Raw genomic sequence first — 12,784 nt, forward strand, 5'->3', positions numbered from 1 at the left:
GTATGAGAAAGCTGACACTCATTTGGTTAAACGAGGCTTTCGTAACAGTCCAACAGAAAGCACATTGTATGTAAAGCGTGAGGATGATGTATTTCTCATTGTGGTTCTTTATGTTGATGATTTGCTGATCACTGGACCAAATGAGAGACATATTGCTGAATTTAAGGCTGATTTGAATGCTACTTTCAAGATGAAAGATTTGGGGCTGTTGCATCATTACTTGGGTATACAGTTTAAGCAGTGTGATGGTGGTATTGCTTTGTGTCAGAAAAGTTACATAGAGACATTGCTATGTAAGTTTGGACTTGAGGATTGCAAACCTATTGCCACTCCCATGGAAACAGGTTTGAAGTTGAGTCTACATGATGCTGGCGATCCTGCTGATGTCACTCTTTACCAAACTGCTGTTGGCTGCCTCATTTATGTATGCAACACGAGGCCAGATATTCAGTTTGCAGTCTCGCAGGTCAGCAGATTTATGCATAGCCCAGGGTCTAAGCATTGGCAGGCTGTCAAGAGGATTTTCCGCTACCTTAGTGGCACTTTACATCTTGGCTTGTTTTATCCCAAGGGGGGATCATTGCCGCCAGACTTACATGCTTTTTCGGACTCAGATTGGGCTGGTTGTTTTGACACGCGAGTGTCCACAAGTGGTTTTTGTTTCATGCTTGGCAGTTCATGTATATCATGGTTGAGCAAGAAGCAACCTACTGTGGCCACTTCGAGTTGTGAGGCTGAGTACAGGGCAGTCTTCACAGCTACGGTTGAGTGTGTATGGCTCAGACGCCTTATGGCTGACTTGGGTGTTGGACAGGACACTGCCAACACTATCTACACTGACAGTCAGAGCGCATTGGCAGTTGCGAGGAACCCAGTTTTTCATGCTCGCACAAAGCACATTGAGGTGCATTACCACTATGTCAGGGAGAGGCTCTCAGCAGGAGAGATCAGCTTGGCTTATGTGCCAACACAGGACAACCTTGCAGATCTTTTCACAAAGGCATTGTCTCGTGAGAAGCTTGAAGCTTTCAGCAAAGCTTTGGGCTTACTCCCCTTTGTGGACTGATCCTGTCCTCAGGGCATGGCACTTCCCTTTACTCATGTGCCAGCTCTCGTTCACCGCATCACTCCAGGGGGGATTTGTTACCATATACATGTGGTAGTGATGTGTGTGAACACACTAGGACCGCCGGGGCATTTTTTCCCTCTTTAGGAGGTTTTTTCCCCCGTGCATTGTATATACGCCCATCACTCTAGGGCTATCTATCTTTCCATTGCACACTAAGTAAAACACTCTCTATTGTGTGCCTTGAGCTTCCTTCGTCTTCTCCAAGCTGTGTGTGTTTCTCTGCAATCCTAATTCCAACATATGTATTCCCCTCTGAAAAGAATGCAGTCATTAGGACAAGCGTGGATAGAATTGTAATCCATCCCCAAGTTTTGCAAAATCTTTCTTGCTTCATCTCGGGAATCTGACATCACATTGTCAGCTGGTAGTATGTGCTCTTTAAGCAATCTACACAACATAAAAATACGATACAATCGTGTAAAAATCTATCAGATCATTATACATTTAGAGTTTTATTAAAGTAAACTAGTTGTAGATCACCTGAAAAGCGCTGTGACGCTAGTGTCACTCCATCCAAACTTTGCCTGCATGTTGAGAAGAACCAGGAGTGCTTTCAATCTAGACATACGTGCTCCATTATACAATGGCGTATCGGCTTCACTTTTCATATCATCATAGATAAGCCTTTCTGAATCCATGATCGTCTCGATCATTTCATCAATCTCGGGCTCAAACATTGCCTCGTTGGGAATGTGCTCTGCATGATCATCCCCCGAGCTATCAGAGGCTACATCTTGTGGCCTCACATATGCTGCTTGACCAAAGCGCCTGCGAACACGTCTATTGGGTTGCAAGATTGCTCCTTGTTGGCCAGCGTCAGAGTCCGACGAGTTATAATTGGCAACAACTCGATCTATAATAGATGGATCGAACTCGCCAAATTCGCGAACGTGCTGCAAAGAAACACGTCTTGTCCGTCGCACAGCATGCTTGCATTGATTACAAGGACATAAGACCCTCGTTGAGAGATAGGTGTTTCGGTTGGACGGTCCCACATCCTCGTCACTACTCATAATGAGGATAAAAATCTTATAACCTGGACAACAAATTTAATATTCTATTGGCATTCTTCGTCTTATCTCTCTCTCTCTCTCTCTCTCTCTCTCTCTCTCTCTCTCTCTCTCTCTCTCTACCTCACATTCTCTAGTCATGTCCAATCCCCGCACACCTCGGTCTAGAGGTGCACGGAGATCAGAACCACCGGGTTATAATCTCGTCTTTATTGGTCAATACCTATATTTGTGGGTACAAGAAATCTACAGACCCACGTCTACATGATACTGCATGTAGTGGACAAAACCCCTTCGCCTCTTCTCTAGCTGTAGCACTTCACAACATCTTAACATCTTTTCACAGTAGATCTTTTCACTGTTCGTCTAACTCTAAACCCTAAACCGTAAGTAATTCTTGCGTGGACTCGATCTAACGTAAATAAGCATAAATCTAACTAAAAATAAACCTAAATCTAATTTAACGTAAGTCTACATCTAACCTAATCTTTAACGTCTTTTGGGATAGTTTCCTACGACGTTAAAACTCTCTTCTTCTTGTGTGTGTGTGTGTGTGTGTGGGTAAACCTAAATAAACCTAAGTCTAATCTAATACAACATAAATCTAAATCTAACGTAAATTATTATATATTAAAAACAAAGAACTAAACTAACAGGGATTATAAGAACCTTAAAACTAATTTAACACATAATTTATCACATAACTCGACAAGAGTTGGCATTCTCATCACTAAAGATGTGAGAGTTTACTTCTGGCGGTGACTCTGCCTCATCTCCATCTACATCTGACGACAGCAATTGGCCCTTTGGACCGTTCTTGCTCTTGTTACTAACTTTGAAGTTGTTGTTGAATGACTAGAGGTTGTCTAGATGGTCATTGCCGGGGATGTAGTGACTCTTGCCGCCCTGAAGATCCACCTTCTTCCCTATCTTCTGAAGACATTTCACCATTAATTTTGGATCGACGGAGCCCACCATGAGTGAAGGCAGCAATACCCTATATTCCATTGAGGGCTTTCTTCACCCGCTTCATGCAGGCATCGCAGTCTATGGAGACCTAAATCTAATCTAATATAACGTAAATCTAAATCTAGCGTAAATAAACGTAAATCTAACTAAAAATAAACCTAAATCTAATCTAATTTAACTTAAATAAACCTAAATCTAATTTAACGTAAGTCTACATCTAACCTAATCTTTAACGTCTTTTAGGATAGTTTCCTACGACGTTATAACTCTCTTCTTCTTGTGTGTGTGCGCGTGTGTGGATGTGTGTGCCAATAAAAAGAGATAAATGGTATAACCTTTCTATCACCCATGCCAAGTATGATAGATTGGTTATGCCATTTCCCTATTGAATAATAGGTCTTGAGTTCAACTCCTCGTCGGCTAGATCTTTAGGTCTTTTAATTTTAATTAGTTTTCTACGACGTTAAGATAGTTTCTCTCTCTTTCTCTCTCAATGTGTGTGCGTTTTTTTGTTTATGCATGTTTTCTCTCTCTTTTCCTCTCTCAATGTGTGCGTTTTTTGTTTATGCATGTTCTCTCTCTCTTTTCCTCTCTCAATGTGTGCGTTTTTTGTTTATGCATGCTCTCTCTCTCTTTTCCTCTCTCAATGTGTGTGTGCATTCTTTGTTTATGTATGTGTGTGTGCGTTTTTGTTTATGTTTGTACTCTCTCTCTCTCTCTCTCTCTCTCTCTCTCTCTCCTCTCTCTTAAAAAAAAACACTATGTGTGTGTGTGTGTGTGTGTGAGAGAGAGAGAGAGAGGGAGAGAGAAAGAGGGGAAGGGAACATGAGAGTGAGGAGAGGGAAGGAGCATACCTGGCTCTCCTTGCTCTCCTCGTGTGTGTGTGTGTGTGTGTGTGTGGAGAAGAAAGAGAGAGAGAGAGAGAGGGAGAGCGTTACCTGCTCCTTGCTTGAGGGTGCCGAAAAACTTAGATCTGAGATCTGAGTTTTTGGGCGCTCTCTGTTATTTTTTTTAGCCCAGCCGGCGTCGCTATGAGCGTCGCAAATTTACAAGTAAATTTGCGACGCTCATAGCGACGCCGGGATTTTATTTTTTTTTGAGCGTCACTGTGTGAGCGTCGCTAATATGAATAGCCTCTTGTAGTGCTAGTCATTGGTCCTTGCCAATAATGTATGCAACAAAATTTTAATGCTTATGATAATGGTCACAAGTTGTGCTTGTGCTTGGAGTGCTTAAAGTGCACTCTCCTCTATTGCATGACAGGGCTATGCAGCATGTTATGAAAAATCTGCCAAATAAATTGAAAATATGTGCATACCTTTTCAATCACTCGACTGGACTTGCAGTGTTGTTGATCTCTTGCATGTTGCATGAGCATGCATGCCAAGGTTTTTGTATCCTTGTGGATATGCCCTGTTGAAAATCAAGCCTTGCTCAACTACATAAAATCTTGTCGTAGTTTGAATTCCCTTGCTATCAACATCTAGCATGTATGTTCTCTCGTAGCCTTTCCAAAATCTTCATGTTGAGAACGCTCCATGTTGAAGGATATTTCTTTGCCATCAATGGGTTATCCGTGCAAAAAATTACATGGAGGCCTCGCCTTAGTCCTAAGCATGATATTGCAATCAAAGCCTTGCTTGACCCCTATTTTTTATCACATTGTAGTCAACATTGTTGCACTTGCGAGCAAGGTCACACTTTCTTAGCCTCAAGATTTGCATCACTGGTGGCTCCTCAACAACGCAAAATTCAGAAACATGGCTAGAATTGCACAAATCTGTTTCTTTGGCAGCATTTGCCCAGTCATCCGTGCCAAGAAATCCTATTGAGCCCTTTTATAATTGTTGTGGGCCGCCAATTGGCTTTGTGTATTGTTAACTTGCAAGAAGTAGTGAAACACTTGTGCTGATCAATGCAGTCGTTGTCCAAAACCCTTAATGGGGGGGGGGGGAGGGTTAGGCCACCTACCCTAGAAAATTTGTGGGAAAAATCAAGTTGTGGGTAGCAATGCAAGGTGCACGCGAGGGGCATCATCTACAAGCATTATCTGCTCCAACCATAGTGATAAAAATTATCCCCCTCACATGCAAGAGGTTTCTCCCACATCCATGTCCTTTGTTGATCCATCCATGGGACTCTTCTCGAGAAAGAGAAAGAGAGAGAGACCGTCGAGAGAGAGGCTACGCCTCCACGTTTCTTTGAGAAGGAGAGATAGATTGAGAGGCCATGCCTCCATGCTTCTCCATATCCTCCCTTCTCTCCCAAGCTCTTATACCAGTGAGACCGTAGGGAGTCAATCATGCAACTCTCCACCCAACCTCACCATATATAGGCTCCTAGCCTACTTGATTTGGCACCCTTTGACCGCATGTGAGTCTTGGCCTTTGGCAGTGGCCCTTGGTCTGCCCGGTCTTACCCTAGTCCTAACAACCCTCTCACACCTATGGAGGTGTCAGTCAATCTAATTAGGTTCCTTTGCTAGTGGTAGATCTAGACCTCCAACGCGCACTGTCTTTGTGAGAGGAGTACCTCCATTCGATGGAGGGATTGTTTGGTCGCTACACTCCACAGCAGCTTGTGTACTATGGTCTTTCTCAGCAAACCATGCCATGGGGGAGCCATGGAGGGACTCCAAACGTTGAGAGACTCACATCAATAGTACTTCCTTCTACGATGCAACTCCTTTTATGCTCCCTTCTTATTGACGTAATCCCCTTCATCTTAGGACCCCACCTCCCTTCCATCACAGGGCCCCACACTATTCCAATTCCACTCTTGCTTCACCCAAGCCTCGTCAACAACCCACAGGTGGTCAACAAACTTATTTTGACAGCCTGCACCGACGCTCCTCTCAGAGCAGCGAGCATCGTGAGAGACGGAGTGGTGGGGGATCATGTGGCTTTGCTTGTTTTGGTGGTGGAGGGGAGAAAAGATTCCCTATTTTGGAGCGTGATGCTCTGATACAGAGGATGAGGACACTAACACACACATGCCATACATGCATGGGTGCTACTACAGGGTAAAATATGGCGATGAAGTCAGCTTTGGTACAACATAGGACAAGGCATTTTGGCATCATCTTCATACTCTTATGTACTTGAGGTAAAAAAATTATTTTTCATTTTTTAGCACAGTGGCTGGAGGGGTATATCATTTTTTTTGTTGAAAAACAAGCAATAAAGTGTACAGCTCACAATAGCCATCTAGGTTGTAAATCTAGACAAGAATTATCACGACAGCAACATGGCAGATGCGGAGTGGGAGTGGGTAATGCAGAAAAAGGACGAACAAGCTACAAAGGGCTCATCCCACAATCAATAGCACGATGCTCGGGCAAAACAAACTCCCACACACTATGATTCTGGAGGCAAAGCAGCTTAAAAGGACAAATATGTTAGTTTTTTTGGAATTGGATCCTAAATCAATTCAAAAAATGTTTTAGTCTATGACTTTTATTTGATATTATTAACTTCTGAATATATCACTCTGACCAGTTCGACTAGAGAGATGTTCAAGTATCGATAGCAGCACACAAAATTTGATAGTTGGTGATGGTTGTTGGAGAACCATCACATCTCTCACAAGCAATTCTACTCAGCAAAATCGGATCTCTACAGGCAATAAGTGTGGATAAATAATATTTTATTAACTATTTTGAGTTATTAATCTGTTTAATTTGATTTTGTTTATTGTAGAGTTAGAGTGATCAAACGTATGTACATGTGGATGAGGAGGAGGAGGACGAGAAAGAGCAGTTGGATAGATAGATAATTTTTTGTAGTCATCTTTTACAAGTGCAAATATGGAACAAAAAATTCTACGATCATCTATATATGAAACTCATTTAGAATTTTGATTTTACTTGTAATTTTTTAAAGTTATTGCTCTTTTATACTTTAAATCATCAAGATAAGGTGTAATTTGCAATTTCAAAGTTTTTTTTTTTATAAGCACACTTTTCAAAATGTAATTGATGTTTCATATGTTTTATGTAGGTCAGAAATAAAGGTGCTCATTTTGGCCACCCAAAATAAGGTGGCCCAAATGAGCACCTTTAATTTTGAGGAGTTGTGAGGCAGTAATAAACGCAACAATCGACATGGTGATAAGCGTGATATCTGCGACCGCCACTATCGTTGTTGGAAAACCAGTATCGCATTCATTGTCGGGGTCATTACCACACATGCAAACTTCTCTCTCTCCATTTTCATTCGTTAATCCACAACAATGTTAACGGTTCAAGATTTTTCCTCTTATAGTGTTTGAGGGTGTCAACCTCAAGAAGTGAACCTAATGAACTAAGCTATCAACACAACTAGCAAACTATCACTTTAGTATGGGAAATCAACTTATGTGGCGATTTTGTCAACCAATAAACTCGAATTTCTATGAAACTTTAGAGAAAGGTGTATTAGGCATAAGGGCACTAAACTACAAAGTCTGGAGGTTATCTAACAAGGTACCATAATTCCAATCCATCATGGTTCAAGTTCTAAAAAAATTGCAACAAAACAGTCCAGATACGTTGCCCTATGGTGTGGAAAAAATCCTCTTTGAGAGAAATGTCAAAAACAACCATTTTGTCACTTAAATCTGTAGATTTAGCTCACAAACAGGTAGCTACGAGCCACATCAAAACTGCGAATAATTATACTTAAATGATAAATCAATTGCAAGAGACAAGGAACACAATGCAATTCTTCGAAAAAAATTCTATTTTCACAATATGAAGAGAAAAATCAGTTACAAGTTGCTATTGAGTAGCTGCTCATAATCGTATGTAGAGATACCTCCTCCAACTTCTGGACAATGTTACAATGTATGTTTTTAGACTAAGGGTTTTGAGCTTTATACCTAGGGCTTTTCATATGGCCAAGGGTTGGCTTCCAAAGCTTTTAGGCTCATGACAAAAAACACATCTTATAATTTACAGCATTCTGCTCAAAAATCACAATGTTGCTTTTGCAAGGCTTTTCGAGAAAAATGATATGGGTTAGATCAAATTTTTAGACTCAGAGAAGGTGTGGCCGGCTAGGAGGGCGCCCGTAAACTGCATCTGCCAAACACCATAGAGGAAGTATTAATGTGTTTTTTCCCCATTTATAAACTAGAAGGTCCTCCTCAATTCTGAGAGAGAGAGAGAGAGAGAGAGAGAGAGAGAGAGAGAGTTTTGCAATGATTTATATAGGGTGTATTTATAAGCATGGGATTAAGCACTATACATCTAGACGATACAAGGAGAGTTATTGCGAGAGAGAGAGAGAGAGAGAGAGAGAGAGAGAGAGAGAGAGTTTTGCAATGATTTATATAGGGTGTATTTATAAGCATGGGATTAAGCACTATACATCTAGACGATACAAGGAGAGTTATTGCAAACAATCTACATTCCTATGGCAAGACAAAGTCCATGACCATTTCCATTGTCAACATGCCAAAAGAAGGCATCTCACAACTGTTCCCTTTAGTGATCTCTTGCGGGTCTTTTGCAGAAGGGGTGATATAAGGATTTAGTGGGTATTTTGATGATCATATATCCATCTCTAAGAAACTATATTGTGTTTTTGCATGCTATCCTTTGAAGGCGGTGTGTTTTCATTTCTATGTTGCATATAAAATTTAATAAAACTATCTCGTAGGTTGCAGTCCTATCCATACTTGGTCATTCTATTTTGATGGGGGTGTTGTATAGAGGACCCTGTATAGAGGTCCTCTATACAACACCCACAACGAAATACTTGGGTATTCTATTGCATTGGGGGTGTTGTATAGAGGGTCTCTCTCTCTCTCTCTCTCTCTCTCTCTCTCTCTCTCTCTCTCACACACACACACACACACACACACACACATTTCTAGGATCTCTCTCTCTCACACACATTTCTAGGATAGCAACTTTGCCAAAAGAAAAAAATGCAACAAGAACTTCGAGTCATTCACTGACAAATTGGTTCTTCGGATAAGAAAGAAAGAACAGCGACACAAACCAGCGTACTTACAAAGAAGTGAGAAGGAAGTACCCAAAAAAAGAGTGCTAGGGCCAGACGTGCTTGTTAGACCTAAGAGCCAAGACTGCGTTACCCACGGCCTCATGAATTACGTATCGTTAACATCTTCAGAAATCTGAAGGAGCTCGCGTGCTCTTCGAACGCTGCGATTATTGCCTGCATGCCGTTTTTCGAGAGATGAAACATGGTTTCTGGCAAAGCTAAGGATGTCTTGACGCTGAGCATCGCTGATCTTTGGCATGACGTGCAGTTGAGGCGGATCTTGCGTCTTCAGAATTATGCGAAGCTGCTGAACAAAGACGTACCTGCCCTTGATTTCTGTCTTTATCTTTCTCCCTCTTGCCCTAGTGCGCTTGCCGCTCTTTTGAGCAATCTGCTCAGCTTCTTCGTCAGAGACATCTGTCTCGAATGAATCTCCAGTACAGTAGAGCAAGTGTGCAAGCTCTTTCTGCATGGCCTCTCGTGCTAGCAAGACAAACCGGGATAATGCCATGTCCGATGCAGTACAGCCCTCAGGGGCATCTATGGCGAACTTGTCCCTCCTCTTCCTCAACAATATTTTTTTGAAAAAATCTTGTCTTTTCAGAGCGTCTGATAAGCTAAGCAGGTCTTTAGCATGCAAGGGAACGGCAGGCGCTCCATTGTGCTCAATATTCTTCGGGTTGATGATGCCTTGAGCATAGGCCTCAGCAAGGACAGCCTTGGTTTGTTTAGAGTCGACAGCAGCAGCAAGAGGACCAAGTCGCTTGTTGAAATCCTTGGTGGTTAGGCCGATGGTAATGATTTCGTGAGTAGTGATAGCAGAGAGTTGCAGGAGGGTGGACTGCTGGATCCTCTTCAAATTGGCAAGCTCTGGCTTTTCGCTCATAGAAACGTTCATGTCGACGGGGGAGCTCATCGGTGAGTTATACGCTGCTCGTGCGGTCGGCTAAATCCCCTTGCTGCTCAACACTACGTAGATATAAACGACCAAGGGCGTGAAATTTGAAATGAGGATGCTGACCTCTAGATGTCAGGATGGATCGTATCCATGAAGATCCCCCACAGGAGGACGTGTGTGTGTGTGATCTACGTGCGCGTGTACGAGAGAGAGAGTAGAAAGAGAGAGAGAAGAGACATGGAATTATCCATTTGGTTTCCTACGAAGAGGAAGAGGAGAGAGAGAGAGAGAGAGAGAGAGATCTTAGGTATGTTTCCCTTTCCCAAGAGAGCTTGGTCAGTGTGCGTTCATGTGATGTTATGGCTTTTATTGAAGCAAACTAGTGCAAATCAATCAAATGAATGATGAGCAATTCGACCTGTCAATGAGACATGATAACCAACTTTGGCGTCCTATGTTTAAGAGCCTGGTCGCATGAAGCAACTATCCAGCTTTTACAGCAGGGCTAAAACATTACAAGGGTGGTTGGCAGGAGATCGCATGCATGATTGTCATTCACCGCCATGCTGGTGTTTAAGCAGTATCCAGTTTTTTCAATAGTGAGATTTGCACGCCTATTCGTAAGGCGGGAGGCCTGCTCCTCATTAAAATAATATATAAAGGCCACTTTTTGCCTGGACTTCAACATATGCAGTCTACTCCACACACCGTGTAACAAATTTCTGGTGCTTTCTGTGTGGGCGTCAAACTCCTTGCAAGCTCTGCAGGTGAATAGTTCACCCCCTTCTCCCTCTCTCTTTCTCTCTCTCTCTCTCTCTCTCTCTCTCACACACACACACACACACACACACACCGAATAGTTCACCCCCTTCTCCCTCTCTCTCTCTCTCTCTCTCTCTCTCTCTCTCTCTCTGTCTCTCACACACACACACACCTACAGAAGCTTCTCTCTCTTTCTCTCTCTCTCTCTCTCTCTCTCTCTCTCTCTCACACACACACACACACACACACACACACACACACACAAAACCTGTTTCTCTTTTTTGGTGAAAGCTTTCATTCTCTTCAGCTGGTTTTGTTTTTATGAATCTTTAGAGATCTACAATATATTATGGCTTTGAAAATCTGTATTTAACTCTAATTGCAATGTTTACAAGTGCTTGCAGATGGAAAATTTCACTCCAGACCTTAACACGGAGTGGTGTGAAGATGATGAAACCGTGCTGTGTAGCCAATATTCTCCAACTTGGGGTGTTCAAAGCTTGTCTTTTTTGGAGCCTGCGGATAAGAATGGGCAGCCCTACTTCTCACAGGGTGATCTCGAGCAGTTTCCAAAGACTCCTTGCTCTCAATTGCAGCATTGCTTCTCTCAAGTGGATCTCATGCAATCGCCCAAGACTCCGTACACGCTAAATAAGGCTGCGACAACTACACGGACTCCTTTGGCAAACATTGTTAATGTGACTCCACCTCAAATGGCGCAAGTAAAGGGCAAGTTGAAGGCTCGAAGAGGAAAGAGAGCAATAGAAACTACATCTCAGCCTACACCACCCATCGTTAAAAATTCCCCAAATATTCCAGAGTTGAATTACCAGCCAATGCCTACAAACATTCCCAAAGAGGTGATTGGTGAAGCTCAATGCAATGGAGGAAAGCCCATCCAAAGCTAGGAACATGTTTTATGCATCAGGCAATTGGACAATTAAAGAAACTGCTACTTTATTGGATGCACGCACCAAGCTATTTGAAGACATGAGAGATGGTAATTTGAATGTCATTTTCAAAAAAGGAGATGAACGATGGGATTTTATTTCAAAATATTGTGTCCAACGAGGAGTGCTTCGTTCCGCCGATCAATGTCTCTTTCGTTGGGATAGAATTTTAGCTTTATTCAAGAAGGTGCACGACTATGAACGACATATCCCATTTGGTTGTGATAGCTATTGGAAATTGTCCGCAAACCAACGAGAAGAAATGAAGCTCCCACGAACCTTTTCAGAGGAGTTATACACTACTATGCTTGATCGTGTCGGGAAAGAGAGGCAACTCAACCCTGATGACATTGTCTATGATACTATGAAGGATAACTTGGGTGAGTTTCTTTTTCTTAACTTGGCTAGGTGTGGATTTTCTTGTTGCTACCATTGCTTATTGTTCACTATGTTTCATTAATGTTATGCATGTCGTGTCTCTATATGTAGGAGATTCCTTTGCATCACCCAATAAAGCTTGTGGTTTAAACAAGAAAGAAGACAAAGCTTTCATGGAGGAGGAGTCCTTATCTGGAAAAAAGCGCAAGAGAGGCGACAAGATGACGGTGTTGAAGAAAGAACTTGAGAGCACAACTAAGCAGCTGATTTCATTCATGGATAATGTAGACGCAAGAAGATCAAAGCATGATGATGAGGTCATCGAGCTCACGAAGGCTGAGTTTGAGGAGGTAGTGACACTCAATAGGAAATGCTTGGCATTAGAGGAGGAGTCAAATGAAGCACTTAAACAAATTGCGGATGCATTTAAGTGTTTTGCAGTGCATGCATCAAAGCACAGCTTCTAAAAAATTCCCTAAATATTATCATATTTTGAGTGGCCAGCATGGTATTTAGTCTTATACTAAACTCAAGAAATGTGTACTGGATTGTTAGAAAATTTTGGTGTTTGAGACATGGCTTTTTGAGCAGCAAAAGCTAAATTTTGTACGCCTATTGGGATGATATTTTGTGTTATCTCCAACCTTCGATGTGTATGCCAATTATCTCGTTGATAATGTAATGGAAACTTATTTTTTGCT

At 42.1% G+C, this 12,784-nt stretch overlaps 1 pseudogene; it reads left to right on the plus strand.

The window, feature by feature from the left end:
* Window positions 1-11,159: 11,159 nt before the first annotated feature.
* Window positions 11,160-12,550, plus strand: LOC147445841 (uncharacterized; annotated as a pseudogene).
* Window positions 12,551-12,784: the final 234 nt, after the last annotated feature.

Source organism: Adiantum capillus-veneris, chromosome 12, assembly GCF_014529385.1.
Source record: "Adiantum capillus-veneris isolate H3 chromosome 12, ASM1452938v2, whole genome shotgun sequence".
NCBI classification, from domain to species: Eukaryota; Viridiplantae; Streptophyta; class Polypodiopsida; order Polypodiales; family Pteridaceae; genus Adiantum; species Adiantum capillus-veneris.